The 8,134-nt window shown below is 32.4% G+C and overlaps 1 long non-coding RNA gene across 1 annotated transcript; it reads left to right on the forward strand.

Annotated features, from left to right (window-relative positions):
- Positions 1 to 364: 364 nt before the first annotated feature.
- LOC125836078 (uncharacterized) lies at positions 365 to 2,105 on the forward strand. The gene is made up of 2 exons (XR_007443443.1): positions 365 to 544; positions 2,027 to 2,105. It is a non-coding gene; the product is annotated as an uncharacterized LOC125836078 (long non-coding RNA).
- The last annotated feature ends 6,029 nt before the right edge of the window (positions 2,106 to 8,134 follow it).

Genomic DNA, 8,134 nt, shown 5'->3' on the forward strand with positions numbered 1-8,134 from the left:
CAAACCTAATCCAACTAAAAATACCTTAATCCTTTTGTTATTTAGATCTGACCCAAATAAATTTTATGACTAAATAGTAAGGAATTGATTTATTTATTTTTTATTTCAATTGTGTTTAATTTGAAGCGGTAAAACATTATTAGGTTAATTTTTTAAAGTCACGTAATATTTTTGGAATTAAAAAACCACCATTATTTTTACTTCGATAAATGTAAATTTGTGAATAAAAAAATTAAATAAACATTATTTGTCAAAATCACTCAGGGGCATATTTACTCGAAATATGAATATATTTATTCATTTTCCTTATAATATATGAACCATTCATTAATTTATAACTTAAACATTGTATTTGTTTATTGGGGGTGTCTAGGGTTTTTAATTAAAGGTTCTGCCGAGAGATTGATGAGAGTTGAGAAGCGAGAGAGAATGAGATTGAGAGTTGAGATGCGAGAGAGATCCAAAGGTTGCCTGGAGCGTCCACTGCTGGCATCGCACTTGCTGCCATCGATTGCCGCTGCTCGTTTGTCTTCCCCGTCTTCAGGTAAGTTCTATGTCTTTTTTCATCTATACACACCATAAATGAATTGAGACTAGTTCAAAACTTGATTTTTGTTGGTTGAACATGTGATTTCGATTATTAGTCTCTGTATTTGAAGTTCTTAAATCAAACAGAGAGTAACATTGAAGGTGAAATTTATTGTTGGCTCTGTATGTAAATGAACCCAATTTCCTTACATTGAAGGCATAAGAATGACCTAAAGTTAGCAATTATTTTAGCACCAAGTCCAATTATTTGGAAATAGACTTTTGTGGTTAGAGACCTTTAATTAGCAATACAAGTAGGGTGAGATTTATTGAAAATATACTATTTAAAAAAAATGTTTGATACTAAGATTTGGGGTCTATGAATGAAAATGAGAGAGTACTAGAAAAAGAATAAACAATTAAAAGCAGTGAAAGTTTAAAATTTTGAATAGTTTTAAGTATTGAGGGCAGTGAAACGTGAAATTCTGATAAAAAAGTTTTTTACAACTAAGCACTTGTACAAAAATGTTTAGAAAAGTTTGATATACCTATTTTATATAATACACAATTTTAGTCAATTTACTTTAACTCTTTGAGTTATATTAATTTTATCTTATGATTTCAGTGGCATTGGGCAGCTACTTGGTTGATTCTTTTGTTTAGCTACTGCTGGAGTTCTTTTGAGTTGTGGTATGCAGCTTTTTGCTTCTTTCAGTCCAGTTAGTATTACACTCGTGGTGTCTATGTGTTCTTTCCTCTTAGATTGTGATTGTCCTATTGAAATTCAAGTTCATATCATTAGATTTACTCTCCGTGACTTTAATCTTTTGTACATTTCTCTGAGATAAGAAATGGTAGACCGCTAAGCTCAAAGGAGGGTCCTCCAAAAGAAGCTACATTCCAACACTAAAGCAAGCGCAACGTCGACATTCTATTTTCCTCTTAATAGTTACGTACATCTTGTTAAGAATAGGTTAATGTCGGTAAAGTCAAACCAGACCTTCATTGACATCTTCAGTCCAACACAATTAGTAAATTCGTATTTTTTTAAGTACTACTTTTCCTTAGTTTTTATTACCTTTTCTGGTTTTGCTAACCACTTGATTGTGTTATTCCTCTTTGACTAGATTGTTTTGTATCCTATCTTCCCTTTTTTTTGTGCTATACTTATAGACTAATGAATTAACTGGGAACGTTTTATTTTTTCATGTCAAGGACCATGTTTTACTTACAATTTTGAATGGAGCATATCTTTCATGATAATTGAAACTACACTTTCTACTTTTAAATTTGGCTAGATATCTCCATTTGTTGAATTAGGTAGTTGTAGGAGTACGGTGATACATTCTTGTATATCACTCTAACATAGAAGTTTGTTGAGATTACTTTAAAATACTTTATGTTAAGTAGATATTATAATAAGGAAAATAATGTGAGATGTGTTTCCCTGCATAACAAAACTTTTATGGTTACGAAGAACTACATCTTTTTTATGCAGGTTACACAACTTCATAATTGTTGTAGTTGCATGCCCTGCTGCATCTGATCATGCTCATTACCTTAATGAAGTGCAACAGGTAGGAAGTTTAATTTCTTGTTCGAATAACACTCTTCTGCTCTGTTTGGTCGAATTATTTGCATCATGAATTGCAGAATGTAGGTTTGAAAGAGTGTCTTATGGTGGTATCTACATATCTAGTAGGACAAGAAATACTACCTATTTGTGTTATGGTGGTATGTATAGATAGGTGGACAATAAATAAGACTCCCTCCATGTCAATTTGTTTATCTTGCTTAGATCTGTTTCAAAAGAATGCCTCTCTTTATTCAGTCACTCTTTACACCCAATATTGTACACGGTATATTTAAGGCCACGAAATTCAAAAGGAATTTTAGTGCATTACACATAATTAGTTCATCACCACAAGATTCAAAGGTATTCTTTATTTTCTTAAACTCCATACCGAGTCAAACTAAGACAAGCAAATTGAAACAAAGGGAGTATCTGCTATATTTATTTTCTAAAGGAAAACAGCAAAACTAGTAGGTTTAAGAAAAATTACTAGGTTGCACCAGCACATCAAATTGTAAGTCGGCACTGAAGTTTTTCAAGCCGGAACGTGGAAAAATAAGTTGTGTGATTTGAGGCACTATTTGAGGTGATAATAGCCATGGGTATCTTCTAGATCTGAAGTGCAAAAGACGTATTGATGAAATTGATATTAACCTGCATCTATGTTTCAGTGATTTCACATTTGGTATCGTAACTGTCATTTTGGGAATATTAGTAGAAGATTCAATTACATTGTTGATGTCTTGTTGACCAGCGGCTTCCTTTACAATAATTTTAGCCAGCTAGGAAAGTTTTGTATCCTTTATTGCCTTTGACCCTTGCAATTTACCTTTTATTTCTTTCTTGGATACCCTTCAGATTGTGCGTCTATGGAAATAAACAAATCATGGTTTCCTAAGGGAAAAATAGATTTGTTGCGATTTTCTTTATAAATAATGAAATACTATTACATACTAATTTTCTTTTATCTTTGGCACTTCATTAACCGACTAACTCGAAGGAAGCTTAGGTAAATTGAATTTTGTTTTTCTCTGTCTAAGACAACATTACTATTGTTGTTGCCCACTTAGTCACTAACATTATGTTCTTCTGTACGCTTATCCTTTTACGCAATTAATATTTGTATGAATTCTTTCTGTGTGGAAGATACGGTCATGTAGCATGCTGATGACTGATCTATTTATTTTCTTAAAAGTGTTTTGAATTCTTTAACTCAAATATTATCGTGGTCTCCCCTTATTCTATTATATTCTCATTATAGATTATGAGAATAATTCTATGTTTTTTCTTAATAACAGGGACAATACTTTTACACAATTACAAATGGCGTGACTAAGGAGGAGTGTGAAGACACTACATATGTTGTTTTTTTTAATTATATGTAAGTGCAAAAAATATACAATAGCAAGCATATTGTGTAGGAGTGAGTATATTTAAATGACTTTTTGGTGGCGGTACTATTTAAAATATTTGAGTTGACATGTATTTTGTGTTCTCTGTATTCATATTGGATGTTTTGCCATTGATATGTAATTGAATCAATATTAATGTGTCTATATTTTTTTTTTTGTTGAAAAAATAGGTATTAGTAGCGACTAATGTTGCTACTAAAATAAGGCTATTGTAGCGACAAAACATGCTACTGAAGGTATAATGGTTTTTGTGGCGACTAACATATGAGGTAATTGTAGCGACATAGGTTATTGCTGAAGGTATAATGGATTTAGTGGCAGCAGTAGTCGCCACTAAAGGTCATACTACAGCGGCGACCCTACCCTATATGTATTTTGTTGTAGCATATTCCATTACCTTTTGTGGCGACTGTAGTTACCACAAATAATGGTCATTAGTGGCGACTTCACATTGTCGTCACAACTAACATTTAGTTATGGAAGTACTTGCCACGGCGTCATGTCACCACTGAATATCTTTAGCGGCGACTTTCTGGCAATCTGTGGCGACATTTTTTGCCACTAAACGTCCAGTTTCTTCGCAGATTCAACATCGACAAAGCTAAGGTTGTCAATGCACCTTTAGCTATGCACTTCAAATTGAGCATGAACCAGCAGTGTCATTCTAGTTATGATGAGAAGGAAGATCTGAAGAAAGTTTCTTATGCTTCAGTTTTTGGTAGTTTGATGTATGCGATGATTTGTACAAGAGCGAATATTGCTTACGTTGTTGTTGTTGTTAGCCGTTTTCTCTCTAATTTGGGAAGAAAACATTGGAATGCAGTGAAGTGGGTTATGAGATATCTTTGTGGCACTTTTAGTTTGTGTTTTGGTATAGGGAATCCTATTATTTGTGGTTACACTGATTCTGGTATGGTTGACAATGTTGGTACTCATGAGTTTACTTCAAACTACTTGATTACTTTTGCAGGGGAAGCTATGTCTTGGCAATCTAGGTTGCAAAAATGCTTTGATTTATCTGCAGAAGCCGAGCTTATTGCATTTGTAGAAGCTTGCAAAGAGTTGATCTATATGACGAGATTTTTGGGAAACTTAGTTGTGCTCAAGAGAGGTATGTGCTTTATTGCGACAGTCAAAGAGTTATTCATATTCTATGTTTCATGATCGGTCTAAACACATTGATGTAAGGTACCATTGGATTCGATATGTGTTGAATTCTGAATTGCTTGAGCTTGAAAAAATTCATACAAATGAAAATGGGTCTGACATGATGACTAAAGTTTTGCTAAGAGGGAAGTTTAAAGAATGTTGCTTGATCGCCAGGATGACAGTCTCCTCCACATAGTTATGAGGCGGAGAATTGTTGGATTTAGGATCTTTTTTCTTTTCGGTGTGGATAAATAAAAGTCTTATTTAGACGAGCCACTTTAACCCATAATACCAATATTATGTGGCATATATAAGGCTTATTTAGGTATTATTTTGAGACACATGAGAGAAAAAAGTCAAGAGAGTTGTTTTAGAGATTGAGAGAGAGAAAAATCATGTTTTTGCTTCAAGGAATTTTCTGCACAGGCAGTCCACTTTAAACAGAGTTCTTCACTTCGTTAACCGTTGGATCGTACACAAATTTGAACCGGAAGTTCTCACTATATAATTCTTGTATTTCAACGGTGGAGATTAGATTTAGTTATCTGTAGCTTCTGATTTTGGGGTGTGAACAATAGCTCTTTTTTAGTGGATTCTCTCCTTTAATTCTCTAGTTTTGGTGCAATCTTATTTCGTTGTTGCTCGTTATTTGGCACTTCTTTTGTCGCCAATTTTGGAGAACAATATTGTAACTCTTGGTGGTTATAGTGGAGCTTTTGGTCCAGTGATTTTTTACTTTTCACATTGAAGAGTTTTTCATGTAAATCTTTGTGTCTTGTGTGATTGGTTAATTCTTATCTTATTGTTTTTGTTTGATTGATATACTTGTTGTCGATTCTTCGTATTGATTGATTTAGTTTTTCTTCTATTGATTCAAATTGTAAGGGAAAGTTTAGACTTTGATATTTTTCCACTGCTATCCTGCCGAGCATTCTTTGATAGTGCCTTGCCTTTCCCAACAAAAACTAATGTTATATCTTATATTATCAACTTTATCATATCTGCCCTCACATCAAAATTTTGAGATTGTGTAAATTAATATATCTTTTTTCTATTTGTTGCTCAAATAGAAAAAATATATATTTACTTGTAATATCATAGATTAATATATATATATATATATATATATATATATATATTAAAAAAACTTATTATATCATCAAGTTATCTAGAATATAGTTATAAGTAATTTTCATAAAAAGTGAGATTTTTATTTTGAAAATAAAATAAATTTATCTTATGTAATAAATTAATAAATAAAAATAACTTGGGGATATTAGCTAGTAATAAATTCTATCAAAAATCTGCCTATGGAGACCCTCTCTTTAATTTGTTGATAATAATAATAATAAGTACTATTAGCGGCTATATACTTTGAAATGATAATAACATGTTCAAAACATTATAAACGATGATTAAATGTGTTAATTATGTGCTAACCTAAGTTGAGATGTATAGTGTCAACACTATACTTTATTCTTCTTTATTCCTTTTTCTTAATTTAATTTATTGAGAAGATATGAATTTTTACTTTTGTTGCAAACACATTTTTTTCCTTTAAATTACTCAACTCTCATGCTATATGCTTAAGTTTTATGAATTAAGGTTGCCTTTAAGAAAAGCATCGATGAAAGGTTTTCTCACATATGCATGAATTGTGAAATGTTTTCTCACATATTAAGAAATCTTGATTGGTCAATAGTTTTCTCACACATGTATGAATCATGATTTAAGGAACTACTCTATGATGATGTCACGACCCAAAAATAGACGCGAGGACACTTGTATATTTCCACCAAGACAAGTTAGTCTCAACTCATCGAAAATGAAAGAAATGCGGAAAATAATAAAACAAGAACAAGATAAAACAGAAAAACTTATTTTTTCTATTAAAACCCTCAAAATTTGGTTGTCACGTGTACAAACCACTAAATACATAAAGTGTGAAATTAAGAAATAAGTACAAGTCTCAATCTTTGATTCTCAATTAGAACAAAGCTTAAAGAAAAGGAAAAGAGGGCCCGTCGGGATGACAAAAGTTACTCTCGATAGTCCTTTGATAAGCCTAAAAAGGTAAGAGAAGAAGGACGATCACGCTAAACCGGGCTCTGAACCTACACAAGTGTAGAAATAAGGAGTGCAACCTAATAAACAAGGCATCTACCTAGAAATTGAATACCCCTTACATTCCAATCGAACTTCCTCATACTACAACTTTCATAGAAATTAGCCCAACCTAGCAGTTTTACAATGCACAACTCACAAGGCTCAATAATTACAGTTCAATAGTCACAATTCAACAATCAAACGAATCAAGTAGATCAATCACACGCAACAAGTGTATCAATCACAATTAACAAGGAAGTCACACATAAGCATCAAATGCCTCAAGTCACATTAAGCAATCCCTCACCGAAACTATTTCCCATCGGCACCATATCTCTAGTCGGAACCAATTTCCATCGGTTTTATATCAATCCTCTAGCCAGAAATGACTTTGGTATCACAACACTTGCCGGAAATGACTTAGGAATAATAGCACTCGCCGGTGATGACCTCGGCATCATAAACATCACATGCCACATCACAGTGTTCAACAATCAATGCACACACGCAATATCACACACATGGAAGAGACAATAATTCATGCAAATCAAGTCCACATTTATGCTATCAAGCATTTCATCAATCAATCAATAAGGGTCACAACAAGGCAATTCACATCATCTTGTTCATCACATAACCTTTTCAATTTCAACCCTTTCTATCCATTAAGATTTATCAAGTGGACAATTAACCTTTCACCCCACCCCATTATTCCCAATACACAAACAACAAAGGGAATACACGAATTCTACTAGAATACAAGGTTTAGGAGATCTCTTGTCTTAAATCAATTCTATATACAAGCAAGTATCCACAATCACTTTCAGGAAACAACAATACCCACATCAATTGCTTAGCACAATGGGTCAACTCACTCAAACCCAATTTCAAAAAGAAAGTTTGAATCCGAAATTTAATACTTGAAAGCAATACTCAAAACTTTAGAAACTCATTGGTGAAAATTATTTTGAAAAGGGACTCAAAAACAGTTCAAAATCTCCATTTAAGCTAAGAATTTGAGTTCTTGAAAATCTTACCATTTACCAATCAAAATCTCATATTTTGATGTTAAAATCTCATTATATATGTTATTTACTTATTTATTGAATTATGTATTTTATTGAAAATATCTAAATCGAAAAACTAAACGGCAAAATGGGAATCCTAGTGTATAAACATGAGATTATCAATAAAGAAAACTAAATTAATAAATCAAATGAACCTTACACGCCCATTAGATATCAACTTTTGTCCAATAATAATGAACCCTTGGTTTACAGAGAATATATATAGAAATATAAATACGAATCAAATACGAAAACCATAAGAGAATAAGAAGAAAGCTAAGGTAGAAACCATAACAATT

This window comes from Solanum verrucosum, unplaced genomic scaffold, assembly GCF_900185275.1.
Source record: "Solanum verrucosum unplaced genomic scaffold, falcon-dt-bn FXZP01000208.1, whole genome shotgun sequence".
Classification (NCBI taxonomy): Eukaryota; Viridiplantae; Streptophyta; class Magnoliopsida; order Solanales; family Solanaceae; genus Solanum; species Solanum verrucosum.